Source organism: Syngnathus floridae, chromosome 18 (genome assembly GCF_059516105.1).
Source record: "Syngnathus floridae isolate MCC-2025c chromosome 18, RoL_Sflo_1.0, whole genome shotgun sequence".
Taxonomy (NCBI): domain Eukaryota; kingdom Metazoa; phylum Chordata; class Actinopteri; order Syngnathiformes; family Syngnathidae; genus Syngnathus; species Syngnathus floridae.
In genome coordinates this window covers 5,099,741-5,121,449 of record NC_142430.1, presented here as the reverse complement: position 1 = coordinate 5,121,449, position 21,709 = coordinate 5,099,741, and the positions used below count along the sequence as shown (strand labels likewise).

General features: G+C 44.7%; 1 protein-coding gene and 1 long non-coding RNA gene across 2 annotated transcripts in view; one reads left to right on the top strand and one right to left on the bottom strand.

Moving 5' to 3' along the window:
• cox10 (cytochrome c oxidase assembly factor heme A:farnesyltransferase COX10) overlaps window positions 1-21,709 on the top strand; it is a 55,487-nt gene that overhangs the window by 4,304 nt on the left and 29,474 nt on the right. The gene's annotated exons all lie outside the window — the stretch shown is intronic.
• On the bottom strand, window positions 12,520-17,255 carry LOC148382430 (uncharacterized). Its single transcript, XR_015854048.1, has 2 exons — window positions 17,033-17,255; window positions 12,520-13,142 (listed from the first exon to the last, which is right to left on the bottom strand). It is a non-coding gene; the product is annotated as an uncharacterized LOC148382430 (long non-coding RNA).

Sequence of the window (21,709 nt, the reverse complement as noted above, 5' to 3'; positions counted from 1 at the left end):
AAAAAGAAATGGGGGAAAAAAAAGGCCTTTTATTTTCTATGAATTAAATAACAGTAAATAAATGGAAATATAATAAAATTTCATTTATTTTATGTTGGATGATATAAAATCTGGAAATTTCAAAACTACTGCTAATACTGTTTTTCTTAGTGTGTTTTTAAAAAATAGTTCAGTTTTTCTGAGGGTATATGTGAAATTTGTAGATATCTGCTTTTTTTTATATTGGACAGCAAAATTTCCATTAGACAAAGCGAAACAGTCAATCTGCTGAGCTGTGTTTTTAGCTGGTGTATAAAATAGACGGCATATAGCCAAGCCATTTGTCTGCTGCTCGTTAAGCTTTAATATTACATCATGTTTTTTAATAACAACTTTTGTGCCATTCATGAGGAGGAGGGATGGTAATGCATCAGCCGCATGCATGAACGAGCCGCCGGCTGCCGCTGCTTGATGAGCGATGCTTGGGCTTCTCGTGCATCCCATGTACAATGAAACAAACTGCCATTTTGCTAATGCTCTGCACGTGTGTGCTTGAGCTTGCGTGCGTGTGTGGCATTATTCATAATATTTTCCTGGCGGGGATGCCAACGCTCACAAAGAGCATATTTCAGCTTTTACAGGCACCTGGACATTGTCATGTAAAAGGTTATGCTTTGAAATAACCTGGAGCTGAAGCATTAGCGCTGAGTCATGTGATGCTAAAGCCCCTGCACTCCAAACATTCGCACTAGCTGGGTCTCCTCATCCTCACGTTGTCTCCAGATTGAGGTTTATCTCCTGCGTTTGTTGCTGGAGCAGAGCCAGGGTGTGAGGAACGTCCACGGAGATAAACATAACTTGGACGCTGACATCTTGTTTGTCAGCCGTGACCCAAAACGTCTTTGACACGTCTGAAGATGTTGACCATGTACGTACGGTTCAGAACGTTGTAGAAGAAAAAAAATACAGAATCTTTTAAATTTGAGATTTTTGTTTTGTAGGTCCAACGTTATAGATATCAGTGATAATGTCTTTATCCTCACTGTTGCCAGATAAACGTTATGTTCATCAGAATGCAACTTCTCATCTTTTAAATCTAATTTGAAAGGGGCTTGGAACTGGACTGTGTGGGCCAGCTCACACAGACACCAAAAAAAAAGAATCCCGAGCTGGTCCATTAATCTCCATGTGTGTGTTGTCATCGCATTGCGTGCAGCGTATTAGAAATCGCTCTCCAATGTCGCTCGCCAGCCGAGTTGCTGATGGCTTGGGAATGATAAGTGGACGGGTAAAATCCGTGCCAGTAAAAAGACCCGCGACCGTTGCTGAGCATCCAGTTTCGCGACTTAAACTGCACTGTCATTGCACAGGTGCTGAGAGGCGGTCCCTAGAAAACAACTTTTCAATTGGACCCAAGATATCACAAGTCCTTAATAATAACGTTTTTCATCTCGCGGACTAACTGTGCATCTGGAAAGTATTCACTGTGCTTCACTTTTTCCACATTTATAATGTTAGCCATATTTCAAAATGTATTAAATTCATTGTCTGAGAAATCACACGTACCATGAATTCCTGTATATCGCCAGCGTATCCAGCAAATTATAGCTTCAAGTCTTCTTTGTCTCATCAAACCACACAATTTTCTCTTCTGGTCTGAGAATCTTTCGGTGCCTTTGGCCAAACTCAAAGCGGACTGCAATGTGCTTCCGTCTAGCCACTCTACATTTCTAACTCCTGCACACTCGGCAGTCTAGTTTTCCTGAAGGCATCCAAATACTTTTGTCGAATCATTGTATGCATTTTGTCATGTTTACATTTTTAAGCTACATTAGTCAGCGTTGAGGCTTTTTGTTTGCAGCGCTCAGTGACCTTGTTACCATGACGCCTATCTGCTTTTTTTGCACCCCTCCTCCCCTCCACTGATAAAAGACGCTTTCATCCCTTCCATTTTTTACGGCTGACTTTGCGGCGCTCTTCAGCTTCAAAGTGGCACCCTACACAATTGCCATTTAAGGGGTCATTTCTTTAGACGTTTGATGACTCAACACCAAACCCAAAACTCAAATAACCACAAGATTTTTATTTTCAACTCAGCACCAGAAGCTAGTTTTACTTAGCAGTGTGAAATTTGATAGGCGTGTCTGTCTCAAAAGCTGCCCAAAGAGAATCTGGAAGTCTGCTGCTATTGAGACTAAGATGAACCTCCGGGTTCTTGTTTGTTTATAAAAATTGAAAGTAGATTCTTTTCTTTGGGATTGTTGGAAAAATTCAGCACCCAATGCCAGTTATGGATTGAAATCAGTGATCAGAATCATCTCACAAAAAATTGTTTCTTGGTTACAGGAGTTAAACATTGTGTCTCATGACCCGTGACACTAATTTCAAACTTTTTGGATGTTTGCCGTGTTTATATTAGGCTTCATTGTCATGGATGTGATGCCAACAAATAACTCCTCTACATGTTGATAGAAGCCAGGCGTAGCGTCGCTTTGGCGAACGTTCGTCCTTTGTGGGCGGAGACCTGAGTGTTCTTTGCCAGCGTACATTATCACCAACCGAATTTCAGGTTTGGGGCTTCTCGTCCGAGCCAGACTTTTCCCGGAACGTCTGTCTTTCCATGTGGGAAAAGTTAGACTCACTTGAGACCGAAGGGATATTTGTTTTCACCTTCCGTCACGTTGACGGCGTGCCCATTTGGGATGGATCAGAACGAGCCGTCACGTCTTCATACCGCTCGAGCGAGCACGTTTCTAGAAGTAAACACTTATGGATTCTTTTGCCCGGCTTTTGGAAAGGACCTTCTCTGAAACATCTTGAGTTTTACTCAACACGCCGATCCCAGATGTGGCCTTTGCGCCGCCACTACTTAGGAGTTCTTGGTTGCGCTGTTTACACGGGCCGTGCCAGCTGGATCCAAGATTGTGGGCCACTGGTTTGTTTGAATTATCGAGGGAGGAAAAGCTTCTCTGAGGTCCGCTCTGTCTTCAAAACCTGAAGTCTGCACCACTTTTGCCCTTTGAGGTCGGCTTGCATTTGAGACTTCAAGGCGTGGCCGTGATATTTACTAGATGGAAAATAAGGAACTTAACATTTAGATACTAATGTAAATCTTCTAAGAACATTCTACTCGTGTGAATGGATGGATGACATCAGATGCAATGGTGAGTCATTTATAGATTATCGATTAATAAACATTGTCATACTAGTTGTCCCACCGGTTGGCGCTCGGCCTTCCCCCTTGTGATGTGTCCTCTCACCTCAGCCTGTCTGCCCCTTGTTAGCTTAAGTGAATTCCACCAACCCAGACCTTCTTTTACAAGTCCTCTAAGAATTACAGCGGGCCGTAAACAGCCACTCATGCTGATCTTATGAGACAGCCCGTAAATGACTTATGAATGATGCCTCCGTGTGACGACTTGAATGGGTCGGCTTTGCTATCTTGTCATATTATGACATGCGACGATGACAAACATACAATTGTTTGCCAACAGGAATAAGCTTGGCTAATGAGCCGCATGCTGCTGCACCAAGTAGGCTAGTTCTCCAAAATCCTATACCCTCCTAAATGTGTCTTGAAACCCTTGTTCAAACCCTAAGAACCGACCTTAAAACCATACCACTTCTTTGAATTGCTGACTCTAATCAACAGGACACTTCAATCGTTTTCCAGTGTACTGTAAAAGATGTCATCTCTGAATTCCCATACAGAATGCTACTGGGCCACCAAACATGCATTTTCTCTCACTTGTCTGGCCCCCCAGGAGGTCCCTAATGGGCCTGAGGTCCCCTCCCATCTGTCCTCACAGTTCAGAGGCTAAAGCAGCAGAGAAACGGGACACCGCCACCCTTGCCAGCTTGCGGACTCCAGAGAGGTAGACATGCGAAGGGTTAAACGGGGGCCAATGTGGCTTAAAGTCGATGAGTGGACGCTGATTGCGCTCCAGCCTCGTCCTGAAAATGTAACGCTGAGATGAGAGCTGCTCTCTCGGGACTCAGGCTTCCCTCTGAGGAGGCTACCGGGACCCCCGGACAGATGACAGCCTAACCTACCCCCCTGCCACCACAGAACTGATTAAAGGCCTGACTGCTACTTGAAGACCTTACCCACATTCCCTGGATGTTCCCTGCACACCACAGAAACACTTGCTTTATCTTCCATAACTACTAAAATCTAAATAGAAACCTTAAATATAAGCATGGGGGACATGCATCATGTTAGTATTTACTCATGCGGGCTACTTTTTGCTACACTAAAATACAGAAAGTACAGATAAAAATATAAATAAATAGTCCAAATTAAAATGACTAGCGGTTTTGCGGGAAGAATAAAGAGAGCGCAGGGTGGGGGAGGAAATAGGATAGGAAGGAATCTTTGCGTCTCTGACGTTGTCATCACCTTGTTCTGATTGCATGTCATCGAGTTCGCTATCGAGTTACTGGAGACTCGCCTCCTATTCTTATTATTTTCATGGGAACTGAAGGACGGCACAGTCGAGGATGTTTATGTGGACGTTTAGCGGCTTTTATGTGGAGAGTCATGAATACAGCGAGGCTTTATGCGTTTCATATTGCCTGCGTGCATGCGTGCCAGCTGGAGAATGACGACTTGACGCCATTTGTTTTTTTTTAATCATATCTCTTCAGTCACGGCACTAACTCAGCACTTGCCATCACATAAAGACGGCGGCCAAAAGCTCCATTTGTTTTACTCGCTCCACTTGTAGTAATCGTCTCGTTTAACTGCCTTTTAATATATATTCTTTTAATTCCATACCCCGCTTAAGGATGCTGCTGAAATATGTATTTATGACTCCACAAAGATAAAACTGAAAAAGTAAGAGGACACCATCGGTTTATATTTTTGTACCTTTTCTTTTATCACTTTTAAAGCTAGCTAAAGTTTCAAGATAAGGCTGAAAAGGATGAATATAAAATGGTTTTTAGCCCAAGTTCCAGCTTCAAAGTAATTGATATTAACAGCTACTTTTGTGTTTTTAATAGAACATTCATAGCGGTTCTGTCAGGTAGCTAACTAGCCAGCGCCCCTGCGTATCCTAGCAACCGATGCCGCCAACCACGCTGAAGGCTCCTACTAACTCGTATATATCCCAGCATGCCTCGTCTCCTCACGACCTTCCACAATGGCGGCCTGGCAAGATGAAAAAAGATGCGGAGGGGCGACAGCAAGTCAACAAACTCGACTGGAGTGTCATCCCGCACTTTTTCTTTGTGCTTTCAAAGACGCCGAGTCATGTTTGACTTTTTCTTTTATTTTCCAGTCCAGTGATGCGGGATATTGGCCACACAAAGTTTCCTCATCGTTTCCTCGCTAACATTTACAATGATCGCGCCGCCATCTGCACCCGCCGCCGTCGTTCCTGCGGGCCCGCCCGCCGCCTCGTGACGCTAATGGCGCTTTAAATCAGCCCTCCGAGTTCATTACGAGGTGACGGTAACGCGTCGCCGCGACAACAAGTGGGGTGTGTGTGTGGGGGGGCTGTCATCGTCGGGGCAGATGGAGCGTATGGACGACAATGGCACCATTTTGTGCACCTGTAGTGTGACGGAGGACACGCTGGGATGAAAAAACGTCTGTGACATGGAGAGGGATGGCTAAATTAATCACACAAAAATGTCTGAAAACTTTCTCCTTTGAGTATCTTCAAGTTTAGAGTGTTTGGATATACCACAGTGCTTTTTTAGGGTTAGTGGTAGCTATGTTGGAATTTGTCCCAGTGGTTTTGGTCGCCTTCATGTTCTGATCGGTGACGACAAAAAGCACATTGTGTTGTTGTAGTTCATTTTCCATTGTGGCCTCCCGCATCACCCCCTACTGTGATGTCACACAAACACATCCCTGTTGGTCCTCTGGACTGACCAGGTGTTCCTATTATGCAGCAGCTTTCACCCGTCACTCCGACGCTCAAGCAGTCAGTCAGTCCTCCGCTATCGTCTTACAGCCTGTAATTACGACCAATCATCTTGGATCAAGCGCATCTGCGTGAAGAAGCCAGCAAACATCTGCTGCAGTTGTGTTAACAGGTAGTCTTCACTAAAACATGATCGTCATATCTTGTCTTTTTTCGCCAAAAAAGTCCAACCCAGATGATTGACAGGCGCGGCCCGACTCGTAGCCCGCAAGCCTGAGTGCGATTAAGTTGTTTACACAGACAGACGTTTAGGGTGCGACTGGGCGGGAGCCAAGTAGAGACACGCAGGAATGGAAAAAAAAAGAAAAAAACATTGGGATGCTAGGGATTCCTAATTGGTGAACATTCCAGTTGTGGCCCTGCCTCACCATGCGGGAATGGAACATTTTGGAACATCCAGGAATGTAGTGCACAGGGATGCAAAATCAGCAAATCTCATTAGACTGTGGTCCTCTGAAGCATGCTAGCTAAGAAAGGGAGACGTGATGATAGCCATAGAACAGGAGATGAGTTTTAATAATATCATATGACAAAGAAAAGCTGTATTGTTGTAAGTAATGTAAAGTGATGTATGGAGTCATATTATCTAAAGTTTGTTTGAATATCAGGAGGCAGCTGTGTGTTGTTGCTTGTACTTAGCAAACAGACTCTTTGTTTCCGCATCATTAGCCCCCATTAGTGGCCTGCAGTCATCGGCACATCGGGAACCTCCGCAGGGGGGGTCTCACACTGCAAAACTTTTCAAGGTCTGGAATCTGAATCTAAATTGTTTCGCTTCCAAAAGCACAGGTGGTCAGTGTTGAATACATCCGTCATGTCTGCCAAAAATCAAGTAAAACATACCTGCGTTGTGTCGACGTGAGGTGCAAAGTAGACGTTTTGGTGTGTTTTCTCATCAGCAACAAATCAATAGCACGCGCCTCATTGTTGACGGAAGCCACCGAAGCGAGCGCCTCGGACTAATGGAGCCACAACTTGCCATCTGTTGCTGGTGGGACTCATCTCTAACAAAATAAACAACAAATTCCATACCTGACAATGCCAGGGATGAAAATACAATCGCACCAAATGCCCAAAACAGAGAATGTTAGCTTTTATTGGTAAGGGATTCGCTAATTACCCTCCCATACTTCTCGTGCGGTCCTAATTTGACAGGACTCGAGAAACATGTGATAAATCAGCAATTAACATAATCTGTAAGATGTGCAAGTGGGCCGGTTTCATGGTCAATTAATTCAACTTCATAGAAGGCCATTTCCTGTGGGTTTAAAGGAAGGATGGAGGAGAAGGAAGGCAGTCTGGAGTGGGGGTGGGGGTATCGCTCTAATGGGATCAGCCACTGCAGAGTCACTCCGGATGCTTCAATCGGTTTGTTAATGTGATTTTTCCAAGTCTGGCCTCTTCGGGAGTCGCCCCAAACAAGCCCCTCTGCCGCGAAGCACCTGCATCACTTTTCATTTGGGAACAATCCACCGCCCACACTTGACCTTCCCAATTGGGGACAAGTGCTCAAGTAAACATGCTAATCAGGTTCCTCTGCTCATTGAAGACTCTGAAAAGTCAATCGTTAGCTGCTGTCTGCTTCAATTAAAGTCTTAGCTATGTCCTCCAAATGTTGTGTGAGCCCTTAATCAGCTAGGACGTTTCATCAGTGGTAAATCCCACATGGGATCAAGTCGCCTTTCCAACACTTTGACCCTCACAAGAAACTTTGACAGAATTCCTGGGATCTGATTGCAAACCTTCATCGTCGAGAGATACAGCACCCCCAAAGCTTTGCTAAGATGTATCCGTCACATGCCCAAACATGCCTCTCACATGTCTATCACATACCCAAATTGTATCTGTCACATTTCAAAACATTCCAATCAGATACCAAAAACGTTACGGAATAATTTCCATGGAATGTCTGTCCCATGCCCAAAACCTAATCATTCCCAAAGCTCGCCCATCAAATTTCCCAAATATTCCTTATCAAATGATGAACATCCCATCATATCTCTAATCTTCAATGCCCATTTTGTGTCACATGCCCCAAAACCTCATAAAACTCAACATATTCCCAATCACATATGTCACCTTGTCCAAAACCTTCCCATTGAATGTTCTGCCTAAGTGCAGCGAGCAAAAAGTGAAAAAGCAGCGGCACGGGCACCTGCAAATATATTTTCCAGGAGGGTGGTGCCTGCTGGGTAATCGGATCAGGGTCTCCATAAGTCCCTCAGAAGAGTCGATCCTGCCTCGTTTGTGCCTTCAAAGAGAAACTTTTGTGACGGCTGCTCAGGAGGGGAAAAAAGAGCAAAGAGCTTGCTAACTCAATTTTCCTTGGAGACGCTTTAAGACCCTGAGTGAAGCCTGGTGAAGCCTGTTTCATTTGTCAGGGGACCAAAAAAAACTCTTTTTGACACTGAGACACCAGTGTATGGAAAAAAGCAGATTGGGGATAGCTGTCCACTGCAGTGGCTGATGCCCAACGGCTGACCAGTGGGAGGCAACATATCGGATGACTTAACACGGACAATGATATTAGGGAGTCTACACACCCAAGTTCAAATGGTTTGGTGATATAAAACTATTAAAAGTAGGGCTGATGCCAGCCAGTGAGATCTCCTAGCCGGAGGTCCGTATGACCCCAATGCTGGAAGTGCAAACGTCGTAATGCAACCGTGTCCTATTTCAAGCCAGGAAGCGCGTGTCACACAGGCCGAGGATCAAACAAACACGGAAGCACCAATGGCCACCCGGTCGCCATCGGTCCCCTAGCCACAGCGGCTAGGCCGTTTATGCATCAGGTGCCTCGGCCAGCGTTGTCACGTCATTAAAACGCTCATTTTAAACTCAGGGAAGCCAACGTATGCCCGCCGGTGAGCTCATCGGAATCGGCTCGCGAGGTACGTACCCTACCGCCAAGTGGGGCAGCAATGTTTGACGAGCCGAGAGCGACGAGAGCTCCGTCATGTGAAGGCCTCCAGTTAACGCCTGCCCTTAGATTTTGTCTTAACCCTTTTGTGCATGAATTATATAAAAAAATATTACGTTCATCAGTCTCTGTACTATCCTGTGTCTTATTTTAAAGACCAAAGTCTTTGAGCAGCTGTCCACTGTAGTAACCGATGTTCAACTTTGACACAGACATCTTTCCACTGTGTTATTATATCCACTGTGCAGGATAGAGTTAAAAGTGAGCTATTGTTTTAAAAATAGCATCAGCGTGATGTGCGCTTGTCACGCGGGCTAAAATTAACACCACTCACCTCCGTGGCCTTTGTGCGCGCTACACGCCTCTACAATGCGATCAATTATCGCCATGCCTGCGAGACGACACGCCCGAATGCCGGGGCTGCTGACACGGGGCGCGCTCGAGATGCTTGGTACCTGAGCACGCGGGTCCTCGTAATTAAAAGCACTTCATTGTCGTGCGAGCCGGGCAGAGATCAGGTGACGGCGGGCCGAGACCGGAGCGGAGAGGTGGCCCGGAGCCCGGGAAAGGGTGACGAGGAGGCAGAAGGGGAAGGGGTGACCTCGAGGCCGGCCCTCGCTCACCAGCTGCTGCCTGAAATGGGACACCCGAACCCCCTTCTGTGCGCTCGTCCACCTGTGCTGCTTACCTGACACGCACCTTGCGGGAAATACAACCAAAGGGGTCAAACGTCCGCCGTCACATTGACATTGACGATAGATGTTGACTTTGGAGACAATATATTTTAAAATCGTTCCCCCACTATAGTGGCTAAGAAACCAAAAAGACATTTGGGTGGCCGAAAACTTATCAATGTAATCAACAAATCTGATTGGTTGGCGCAAACAGGAACTCCAGAGACGCCCCTGTGGTGATGAATAATTACGCGTTGACTTTGTTTTGCATTTGAGTTAGTTATTAATGATCTCCGTTTTGGCCTGTGAGCTACTTTCTGTGTGTTTGGAAAAGTTGTGTATGTGTGTGTGAATGTAATGAGCGGGAGGTAAACATGTACCGCATGTCATTTATTCATGAGGCACACGCGCACACGGTGCAGTGAATGGGAACAAGTTGCTGATGTTTTATTTAAGGTGATTTGTTTCACCGGCTAATTTATTTCTTCTCTCCGCCTGCACTTTATCAAACGACAAATGTTTACAACCTTCACAGCAATACACAACAATGCAGTGTGTTTTATCAACGCTCTCGCCACACAATATTCAGATTGGAAATGTTATGACAAGTAGAATACACATCCAAAGATTCTGGAGTACTGGTCTTTTTTGGCTTTTGGTCTTGATCTTTCCCCGGTATGGGTCTGTGGTATTGCCTTCAGTCCGTTGTATTGGTCTTTAGATCTTAGCCGTTCATATTACGTTATTGATTTCATTTAAACAGATTAATGATCAGTAATAAAAGACCTAACCCAAACGCTAACCAAAGTCAATACTCAAGATCATTATTATTGATCTTTAGTTGAAGAATTTGACCCTTCTTTGCATTTTTGGGTGGGCTTCAAGATGGCGCAGCCAACTGAGGCATAGCGTGCTGAAGCAGTCAAAGTTCTTGGTCAAAATGGCCGCTGGTTTGTTTGCGATGAAAAAAAGCAATGTCGACTTCCAAAATAAAACGGCTGCTCTTTGAAGTGTCACATGTTGCAATTGACGGGACGCTTTCCAGACGTCTTTTTGTATTGTAGACGCCGAGGACCTGCTGCCTCTCATCGAGGTCTTGATTGAGCCTGACGCTCCGGTTAACACGCATTCATTTTCGCCTCACATTTTCCCTGCACGCTCACAAATGCCGAGCGACACAATTCAAACTCCCCGCGGGCCCTGAACGCCCCGTCCTGGAACCTCTGACTCACATGGTGGTGAGCCCTTCGCACGCCCGCTGTTTGGAGGGAGTTCCCCCAACTGACAGAGTTCTTTCTGTGAGACGTTTATCACAATATTAGGTACAGCTGCACCAAATACAACTACTGGATCAAAAACCAAATGGTTTTAATGAATTGACTATGTTTGTTATTGTGGTTGTAACATATTTTCAGCCTCTCATGTCACTAAATAAGACATAAAAACTATGAGAAACAGCTGTCGGTGTGATGCAGTGCATTTGTACACCCGCACCACAATAACAAAAAGAACGTTTACGATGTATTCCCCTCACAGTTTTTAGATGTTTTTGCCTCTGGCATTCCAGAGCTTGTGATAAGATCGATACCAAAAATGAATTCCAAGGATTTTCACTGACTGATACCCAAGACCAAAATCTTAACAAGATCAATGACCAATTCAAAGTGGAAGACCAAAGGAAAATACCAAACTAAGACTAAATTCCAAAGATCAAAGACAACTACCGTGAAGTCCCAAACATTGCGTTGGAGGCCGATAATTAGCAAGATTTTTTAAATTACCCTGGAAAACAATTCTGCGGTTGTCTGAAGACTGTTATAAATACGGTTTATACACATAGCATTCCTGAAAACACGAAAGCAAGGCTGGTCCCTGTGTTGCTTTCTTTTCGCAGACAAGTTGCGTGACGGCGGATGCGGAAAAGGCCTGTTTTCAGTTCCCGGATTACTGTTGCCGTGGCAGATGCATTTTTTTTTCTGCCAAGCAATATACTTTGACCGAAGGAAATGCCAAAGTGGGCGTTGTCAATTCTTTTTCTCACGGGAATATCCGATTTATTTGTTTCTAACTAGGATTACTTGGCATCAAAGCGTCATTCGCTAAGGTACGAGTATGCTTGATGGTTAGGGTTTGGAGAGCCAGAGGGGTAGGGAGGGGTGGGGCACGCCCCAGTCGGCTGTTTTGATTAGCTTGGTGTTAGCGTGGAGCGTGCCTGTTGGAGATATTTGCTCAGACTTGGCCAGTGGGGGATTACGAGAGAAAACACACTTGCGATCCGCGCTTTGTCTGAGTCTTTGGGCGTGCGTGTGGTCACAAAGAAGGCCTGCATTCCTGGTCTATGACCCCCCCCCCCCCCCCCCCTGCCCCACCTTCCCTTTCTCGCGTCATCGTCATACGAGGGGCTGCTGTCGGGGCTGTGGTAGCCCACCCGTCTTGTGCGCAAAGACCCAGCTCAGTGTTTTGCGTGTGTGCAGATGAACGGGTTAGATTTTGTTGGCTTATAGTTAAGGGGGGGGGGGGGGTCTCGGAGTGGGGTTAATTGAGCACAGGTGACCCTACACAGGTGCATGGCCATGTGTATGTGATGAGTCAAGAAAACAGATTGCTGAGATTCAGCTGGCTAACAAAGACTCTTCAGAGTTCCATTTGACTGCCGGTCCGCAATCATTGTTATGTGTTTTTGAAAAACTTGATGATACCAAAGACCAATACAAAAAAACATATAATACTGAATATAAAGACCAAAATCACATCCCTAGCAGGTCATCTGGGATAAAAAGAGGTCCAATGTCAACCAAGGACACACCAAATCATTTTTCCATTTCAAAAATGTTTTTAATGATGAGCAATCCGCCAGTCAAGCTTTCGTGCACAGTTTTAAACTTTTGATTGTTTAACTGCTTCATGTTTTGGGAAATATGATTCAAATTGCATGATGTATTTTCAAAACACTTTATTTAAATTAACCCCAGATTGTTTTCCCGCTTCTCTGGGGAGAAGATTTACAAGAATGACAAGAATGAAAGCTTTATTCAAAAAAGGAAACCCGTTAATGTTTTGATGCACATCTGCGTCTTACAAGTCCACACACAACAAAAGCAGGAACACAAGCGGGCCTTTGTTCCCCGCGAACGGCACACGCGGCCCCGCAGGCTTTAAAAGTGACATCGAGCGGAGGCACGTCCGAGGAAATTGGAGTCCCGCTTGGGGACGACGGAGCTCGAGTGGCGGGGAGTGTGGAAAAAACAGGACAAGAGAGTGGAAGTGAAATATAAGCATGTGTTGTAAAGACACCAAGTTGAGGTGTTAGACACAGTTATTCAAAACAAATGTGGAATAAATACATTTGCAAAAATACTTTTTGAGACCTTGTCTTGTTGAAGACTTGAGGCCCAGGAATGAGGTAGTACAATTGTCCAGGTGCTTGGCGTAGATGCCGATCTGGATGGCGCGCCACGGTATGTCGATGAGGCCCATCGTCCTGTTTTTGAAGGTGAGGTTCTCGGACTTCTTGGACAGCGTCTGTGTGTAGTCCGAGATGGCACCACCACGATCAGTTTGGTGTCTGACACGTGACATGGCCGACATCCGGGCTGACGCTTCTGATCTGGTCTTTCAGAGTCTTGGGTATTAGGTCTCACCCAGGATGAGAGACAGGAAGGAATCAGTTACATGAGCAGTCCGAAGTCCAAATAGTACAACATCACTACTGAGACTGATCCCGGACGTGACAAGCGGTGTAAAATGGATGGATGGCGACCTTTCACACAGACATGGGAAATGTGACAGGGTCCGCTGCGGCTTCAATCAGTCAAGAATAACACAGGACCGCGTTTATTTATTTGATCTTGATCAGGTGTCAGCTGAGAGGGGTGGTGTGAGCAAATATTGATTCTTGCAGTGTCGGCGTGTCCCGGGTTGTCAGGACATTCTTGCGGTGAACACCTTCATGATTCCACCACCATTTGGCTGTAAGGGGTTTATGAGAGCAACCTGGCTAATCCCTTGGGGACTTTTTGAAAGAGGATACCTTGGCTATCATATAATGTGAAGCCCACTTATGAAATATTGATAGTCTGAAGGGCCTCTCAGCATAATTGATCACCTGTTTAAACCAAAGATGAACATCAGCCCCGCATGTGGTTTTCTCACTTCTTCTGCTTCACCATCAAGTTTATTTGAAATAAGGTGGCGGGCGTGGAGAGTCTACTAGAATCCGGGAGCTAAGCAGTTCCACTTGTCCGACTGTTGATTCCAAATCTCCCTGAAATGAAACCCCACTGATGAAAGGCGCTTCATAAATCCAGACTCAAATATTTACGCCGACAAAGCTGGCCTAAGACGTTTTCTTGGCAAAACGTCCCAACGCTTCTTTCTGCACTTCCCATCCAGTGACCCGAAGCAACGCAGGTAAAAAGCAAGCCATGAATGATTAACACCACCTCTCTCTGCCATTTAGAACCTCTGCAGAATGCAGTTTTAAAATTCACTGAAGTACAGAACACAGATGTCAATTATTCATCAGCCTCAGCAGGCGAGGACTGAAACTTGACAAAGTGGCCTGGTTGGACGTCCCGCTATGAGCACCCAGCCAAACTTGACTGAAGACTCTTCTTGCTAACTAGCTCTCCCAAACTATCTTGTCGCTGGGTTCCAAATAACCAAACTCTTCAACGGTCTTTCAGTGGAATACCAGTCGAAGTTCCGTCGAATGACAATCATTGCTTCTGAATTCGGAAGGGAAAGGAATCATGACTTATATGGTACTGGTACTGAGGCACGTGCAACGTGAGTAGCTAATGTTCAAAACCTCGCAGAAATGCCTGCTGGACATTCTCCCATTAAGCTTGACGTTGGCACTGATAAATTGCCTTGCCACCACAAGCGCACTAATTTCAGCTTGAGGTAAAGCGCCCTTACGGCAACCTCACACGAGAACATTATTGAGTGTATGAAAAAGAGATGAGACTGCGCTAAAGGAGGCATTCATATTTGATGGTGAGCGTCACGCTTGTTCTGTGGTCAATGTAGCAAAGATGCTAAGGGCCGCTCAAGGGGGTTAGACAGTTTCGGGGTCAGTGAGGTGGATAGCGACGTGTGGCGTGTGACCAGAAGCCAAACAAGTGTGCGAGTCATCACACATATTTAGGGCAATGTAAATTTTGTAATTGGTATAGATACTTTATGGGCAATGTCGAGTTTTACCGTTTGACTTTGATGTGTTTATTTGACCGCTTTAAATCTTACATTTCCTCGTTTTTTTGGGAGGCGAATAAGAAAAACAGCGAGAACAAGACGACTTTTGAAGGAATTTGGATACCGGCGCAGGAACATCTTGTGAACCTGTCAGGACTTTGACGTCACTGATGGAAAAGAACAAACGGGATGCCAGGAATCGCTAGTTCGAAGGCATACCCTGTCTTTTTCATAGACCAAATCCAATGTACACACTCAAGTTCAGTGCATCTCTCAATGCTGCCTTTGTAGCTTAAAAGTAGTCTGATGCACCGCTCGTTTCCCCTCGCTTGTAAATGAATGTGACTCATGTACGCCTGTCATATGAAAAGCCACAAAATCAACGCCTACATGCACCACCAGGTCTTGCGGACAATACGGCAGCCGCCTGTCCTTCCAGGAAACGAAAGTTTTTGGAAGTGAGCCAGCGTTTTGTCAATGGACAAGTGGCGGTAAGGAAGCCGAAGTGCTTCTCCTTCACATGGCAGGCCTTTTGATTCATTTTCCCTGCTCCTACTGCCAGGCAGGCATAAATACACTCAGACCCGCCGCGAGCTCCCCTGCCACTTCCAGCAGATAATCATCTTGTAATTGGCTCAATATTTCTGCTGTTTGCCGGCCAAGCAAAGGCTAGCTCGCCGTGGCTTGGACCCCGGCGCATATTTTCCAGGTCAGTGGATGTGTGCTGAGGAGGTCGCGGCTGTGATTTTGAGTAATGGCTGCCCTGTGATGAACCTCGAGAGGCTTTAAACCTTCAAGCTTTTACCTGCCGAGCCGTCATTCGCCCAATATGATAACTTGTTTTAATTGAGATTCTGGTTCATTTCAACATGTGGCTGGGTGCTATTGAGTCAATTCAGTTTTTTTACCAGGAACTTTTTTCAAGATCGAGTGCATGAAGATTCATTCCTATTCATTATGTTAAATCATAATAACTTCCATATGATTTTTTTTCCTAGCCTTTGAAGTTCTTATTCATACCAGTATCAGCAAACATCTGGAGATCATTCATCATAATCATCAAATATGAGCAAAGAACCTACTCAATAGGAAATATACATTGCCAGCCCCCAGGCAACGATAGAGTAGCAATGACACTTTGGGTAGCGCCTGTTTTTGTCACCTTAATAGCTTCAACATATGTTATCCGTCAGCACAACACATTAAAATGGATTTATGAGGCATTCGTTGTCCATTTATTTCAATCAAACCGTGCATGTTTCAGAGCAGTTGATTCATCCACACTTTATCCCTTAACACCAGATTTTCTAACTAATCCAAATAGACCTTCAAAGAACAGACGATATTTTCAAAGTGTTTAAGACGGTTAAAGGATATTCGTCATGCTTCTCAAGTATTTTCCATATCACTTCAAATTTATCCTGCACACGACATTTATTACGGACATTTCCATCAATCTCACGATCAACTTCCTGTTATTCTAAAACTGGCTTTTTCTTTGAGTCGTTTTTCCGACCGAGTGACGTCGGTATCTCCGTTTGCTTTTTTTTATCAAGAAAAAAAAAGCTTGTCATTTCCCCAGCGGATGAATCCAAGACGGCGTCACCGCATGTTTTTTTTCCACGACTAGATGATGGCTCTCTTATCTCGTAATTGTCTAGTCTCTCTAAATTGCTTCCTACCCCCGGACACGGTTCCCATGCGCCACCCTGCTTGGTTTCTGCCGGTCTGGAAAGTTTTGCTTTTGTGTGCTAATGCGGCAATTTTCAGCTTTGAACAACTACACTGAGAAATCATGACGCTCAGAGTTTGGATGTTGTCTAAAACTTTAAATAAATTTCAATTTGACTAAAAAAAATCAGCCCATCTTTACCGTTTATAAACGAGCCAATATATAAAATCAGCCAACTGATTAATCGGTCAGGCCCATATAATCAATAGTGTAATTGTGTTTTGTGGTATGCTTATCTACTTTAGTACAGTTCTCACCGAGAGTCGGACAAATATGTCCAGTGGCATCCTTATGCAAATATTCATTTTTATAATGGAGTTTTCCTCTATCAGAGGGGGAAAAAAATCCATAGAAAAAGCCGATTTTGTTCATCTGGCTTCTTGCCACAGCAATCTATCTCATCGGGGGGCTCCGCTTGGAAAGCATCCATCTCACCCTCAAATATTAGAGGCCCCATAAATGACACGGGAAGGAAAAAATAATAATAATCAGACGTGGTATTTGTGAGATATGGATTATAAATGGACTATGAGAAAGAGTATTGTACCGCACACTCACAGTAGAAATAACATCTTGTAAAAATAAATACAGTACTCACCTTGCCCTCGAGTTTACCCTCATTTTTCAGGCTGCCACCATCCAGCAAAGTAAAAATTTTATAGAGTTAGCTTTTGCTGGTGCGTCCTTATAAATTTATTTATAGAACAGGATCTGTCTTTTTTTCTGCCACACTGTGCTGTGCCAGTTAGTCCCCAGTTTATTGCGTAAGGGAGAAGAGCACAAAAAAAAAGCTTTATCTTTACGGCAACATGTTCTGTGAATTATTCAGCTGGTAGGCGTATCACTGTGGTTTGGTGTGTGGAAGATAGCTGAGGGTGAGGAAGGATAAAGTCGCACAAATATGTCATAACTCAACTTAGAAGCTTATTATTTTAGAGCCAGAAAGGGGAACTGGGTGAACTAGCCTGTGAGAAGCTAACATGATGAGGTCACACGGATCGCCGCTGCGTATTCTTACCGCTTCTGTTCACATCAGCATATGAATAAATATTGTGTACGTATAATATTGTGAAGTTTTGAATTATTGATGCAAAAATAAATGACTAAAGAATAATATATCAATAATACGATCATAAAAAAGTATTTTTACCCTTGTTGCCGACTAGCACATGCTAGTTCTCAAACTCCAAACCAACAAGGGGCAACATAGCAGAAAAAGAATGATCAGAAAATTTGCCGGTTTACCGATACCCCCCACAACCCAATTCTGCTCAAATTCAGAATTGTTTTTCATGGCTAATTTTTGTTACCTGAGGAATTAGCACTATAGCCCAGAGCTGTGAATTCTTTATGCCGAGCTATTAAGCACCTCATGCGCTGTAGCGGCCTGCTACCAAGACATATTCCGAGCCCTTGCATTACTTTTTCATACTTCCCTGACCCACTTTGCGGCGATGACACTCGAGCAGGATTAGCTTCACTGACACTTCCTCTCTTTGCCAAGTCAGCTTTTAGCGGGCTTAAGCGGCTCGCAGAAAGATAAGATACCTTAACGTTTAATAGCAAAGCTTATTTTTAACGTATTGTGCTTCTCGGAATGTTAGCTTACATGGTCAATGTGGCGTCATTAAGACCACCACTACCACCAACCCCCAGTCACCCCATACTTTTCTCTCTAGTGCTGAGTTAATCTGAGGGTGTTAAAATGCTCCACATAAGCCCGATTTGAATAAATCAAGCAAAATTGATGGAGTGCACAAAAGAGCTTTGGAGTTGGGGTGGTATACTCACTCTGTGATAATTAGCCAGCAGCTTTTGTCTTTGGCCTGGTTACCATGGCAACATGCTCCAAAATGAGCCTGTTGGTGAGCGAAACTCAAATGTTAGAGTGTTAACTGATCCGTAAGCCACAAAAAAGTGTTTCACTGGCGTAAAGACAATCCCATCCCGTTATTCCGTCTTCCTTATCCCTTATTGCTTTTGCCGGAAATCCTTTGCCGCTCTTCTTATGTCTTTCATTTCTTAACCCTTTCCTGGGTTTTGGGGTTTCTTATTTTAAGTGGCTCAGTTGGTTGGACTTGACTGAGTGAATCAGAAGGAGACATTTTAAACAGTTGAATGAAGTGTTTAAGGTCATGTACCATATTACATTCCATTTTTTTCCAAGTCCTTACACTTCTGTGTGTTAGAACCCGCGGGCCGCCAGCGGCGAGAAGCAGTGAAACTTCATCTACGTATGAAAGCAGAGAGCTGAATAGCAGCGAAAGCCAAATATCTGACAGTAAAACTTTTAAAACAGAGGCGTGCGCTTTGCTAACGGAGGACCAACAAGTTTACGAGATAGCTCAAATCCGCCGGTGTAAAGCACCCAGCTCCGGTTTCTGTCCCAAGCTACGAAAGTCGAGGCGGGTGTGAGAGTCCGGCGTGACACGGAAGAGCGTCAATGCGATTATGCCGGCTCTTCTTTTCCGTGTGTTCTGCCATTCCTCGTCCCATTTCTCCCAGGCTCGGAAACACAAAGCGGCTGGCAGCGTCAGTCGCTTCCCGTATCCTCGTGCCAAGCCACAGCGAGAGCGCCACAGACAGGATTAGCAACTACAGATGCTCCCCACTTAGTACAAGCTGGAAACCTCTGACATTTTTCCCATTGAATCACACCTTTATTTTGTGAGACTGCCTTTTTGTCAGACATAGATTAGATTAAGATACATAGATTGGATTACTTGCGTTCGACAAAACTGCTGAGCCCCTGTGAACTCGGTTGCTAACCAAAACAGCAGCACTTACTACAATAAACTAAGCGTGCAGTCTCTGGGGACGTTTTACTGTAACCGTAGGGAAGTGTTTAAGGTCACATTACACGAGACCAGCAGGGCGGGACGCCGCGGTGAGAAAAAGGTTGAAAAATATTCCAGGCCGAAGTAGAGCCAGCGGTTGCCGGCGGCTCGACTAGACCCCCCAATTAACCCCCCTGCCCAGATTGTGAGAAAGCAAGGGGGGGGTTCCTCTTCTTCCTCCCCAGACTGTTGCGAGGTAACTCCATCCCGAGGCTGAATATGAAGTGTAACAGAGGATGGTGGTGTCTGAGCTGCCGTTGACAACGTGCTAATGTTTTAGCCTGTCGGGCCTCGCTGCATGGAGACGGATAGCGTTAGGAATAAAATAGCGTGACGGGGGCCCGAGGACAAAGGATGCAGTGTAGTGCAGGTCCACCTCCCTGTGAGGCGTCCTACTCCTCTCATGTTCCTATAAGACAAATATCAGAAGCAACTCTAAGTATCACACTTGCGTTAGGTACTTTACATAGGACCCCATTGAAAAATATCTTGTACTGGATTTTCTCTATTCCTTACTTACCAAATTTGAAAATGAAAATGTATTTGATTGGTCAGTCTGCATTTCTGGGGCGGAGCTTAATAAAAGGTGAATGAAGTACAACTAACCATTGAATCTATACAGCTTAAAGCCACTTTTAAAACATTTTTTTTCAACTCAGATGCTGTGTTGCCATGGAGACGTTAAATGAGCCGTTCATAGGGAGGATAATTGATGGAATCAATCAGAAGGATATTTTTCAATATTCCCATCATCCTAAAAGCACATTAACATTGAGATAGAACTCCGCCGGGAGATCACGGCCGCGTCATAAAACTCAACCAGGCTCGAATGACGAATGCGGGTGCGAATAAACGCTTCTGCTGTCCGCACCGCAATTAGAACAACGAATGCAGAAAGCACAACAACAGTCATCCCTCAGAAGATACTCGATTAGAAGAGAAGCAGCAAACGAGACGCACTACATTAATGCGGCTCATTTTCCTGACAGTTGAGGCTAATGTGACACGCTGTCAGACACATTAGCATAAGGACTTATGTGCTCACAAACACACAAAGGAAAAAATAAGTAAAATATAACATAAATTTTAGCTAAAATTTGGTGATGCATCAAAATTGAAGTCGTAATTGTTGGATTCATAATCTAGAAAAAATACTTGAAAGACATTAATTAAATTGGGTCTGGGTGCTAATTTGAAATTATAGTAGTTTTAAACTACTTTTACATTTTTAACATGGTCATCAAGCTAAAAAGCTTTTCAAAGATCCATTTTGTGCATTCAAGAAGAAGCTGGCATAAAAGATTTTGTAGATGCGGAGAGTGAGGGGGTTGGTAGTGGGGTATCCCGGCTGTTGCTGCTGCTGGATTCAGGCCGACAGCGATTAGAAGCCAGAAAAAGTGCAAAATAACATTTAGCGCCGCCGGGCTGCTGAGTGGAAAATAGTGTGACGGTAACAAATGGTGTGTCAGAAGAAGGGTCTGCGTGGGCCGTTCACATAATGTTTCACCCGTTGCGCGGTCCTCAAGCACGGCGTCGGCAGTGGCGGGGTGGAAGCAGGAGGATTTAGCTCGACAACTCCAGCCTAATTACACCGGCTTGTCTCAGAAGGTCCATAAATCAACGCCGCAGGTGAATCCTAAAAGAGCACAATCGATGCGGTCGCATCTCGAGGGACTTAATGTGAGACTCTTACTAAAGGTGAAGATGTTCTCGGGCAAGACGAGGCTACATCCCGGTCTTAGAATATTGGACATGAGCCATTTTCGATTTATCCAGAGTGTTTAGACAATGACATGATGGCAGGCAGGGACTCGTGAGAGAGTTGGGCATCAATTACACAGATAAGCAAATGATAATAAATGGCTCTTATCAAATGACTGTCTGGCGATCCACGGAAACGAGGGACAACTGGAAAAGAGATTCTCCAGTGATATGAGGCTACATAAATCGTGGTGACAAGCTGAGTGGATGTTGATGAAGGATTCTGGAAAATAGCATTTGATTAAAGCGGAGGTCTTTGTATGTAGACTTTGCTACCAGGAGGTGGGGCCTCCATGGTCTGTCACACGGGAAGAGAGCGCCACCATTAATGGATGCTGCTGCAGCTTCCCATTGAATAATGCAGTCTTGCTAATTGGCCTGGTTAATAGTTTATGTGGGTTGGGGGGCCCGTACTTGGTAGGTAAAGAACATGCGGGCGTCTTGTTCGAGAGCATCCCACTCTCACTCATTCTGTTGCAACTCCTCCTTATTGATGGCTCGGTTATGATGGGCGAATACAATATTGCAAATCGTTTGGAAGACGCCCACCCCAAGCCTGAAGGTTGAGATAACTTATCAAGGGTCCAGAATGGTGTCCAAACAATTGTGTCATAGCCTCAAGATGAATAATTGTTTTTAGTTACTTTGACCACAAAGATATTTGCATCAGGACGTCC